This window comes from Nannospalax galili, unplaced genomic scaffold (genome assembly GCF_000622305.1).
Source record: "Nannospalax galili isolate Female #2095 unplaced genomic scaffold, S.galili_v1.0 scaffold115, whole genome shotgun sequence".
Taxonomy (NCBI): Eukaryota; Metazoa; Chordata; class Mammalia; order Rodentia; family Spalacidae; genus Nannospalax; species Nannospalax galili.
Genome location: NW_008340588.1, coordinates 7,764,640 through 7,765,370, shown reverse-complemented (window position 1 = coordinate 7,765,370; position 731 = coordinate 7,764,640).

Below are 731 nucleotides of genomic sequence, written 5' to 3'. Positions count from 1 at the left end.
CCAAAATGTCTATTATAGTTGAAGGGGAAAGAAAAACTTCCATGACATAAATAGGCTGAAGGAATTCTTGTCCACAAAACCAGCCCTTCAGAGAGTTCTGGGAGCAATACAAAGAGCTGAAGAAAGGAATGACTATAGCCAAGGGGTTGCAGAAAGAATTCCAACGAGGGTATAACAGTGTAAAAGTACAGCTATAGCAAGAATGTAAAACAAACCACAACAAAAAAAATGACAGGACTCATTACTCACCTTTCATTAATAACTTTAAACATTAACGGACTGAACTCCCCAGTCAAAAGACACAGACTATATGAATGGATTAAGAAACAAAACCCATCTTTTTGTTGTCTGCAAGAAACTCATCTCACTTTCAAGGACAGACACTATCTCAAAGTGAAATTTTCAGTTTTCATATGCTGAGTTTCACCCAATTCAAATTTCACCTATGGAAATCAGATTTTAATATGCTGATTCCAGTATTATGTAATAATGTGTGGCAGAAATTATAATAAAAAATTGAACAAGAGTAATATTTTAATAAATAGAAATGTAAAGAAATGATAAAATATAAACACTTTTCTCAATGTCCAGACCTTCTCAATATGCAGGTGCTTTTTTGAAGAATTTATGACCTTCTCATGTAAAATTAATGCACACATAGATTTGGTGTATGTCAGTGGATGCTCAATAAGTAAATCATTCTGTATGAAAAATCTTCTCACCTACTAACA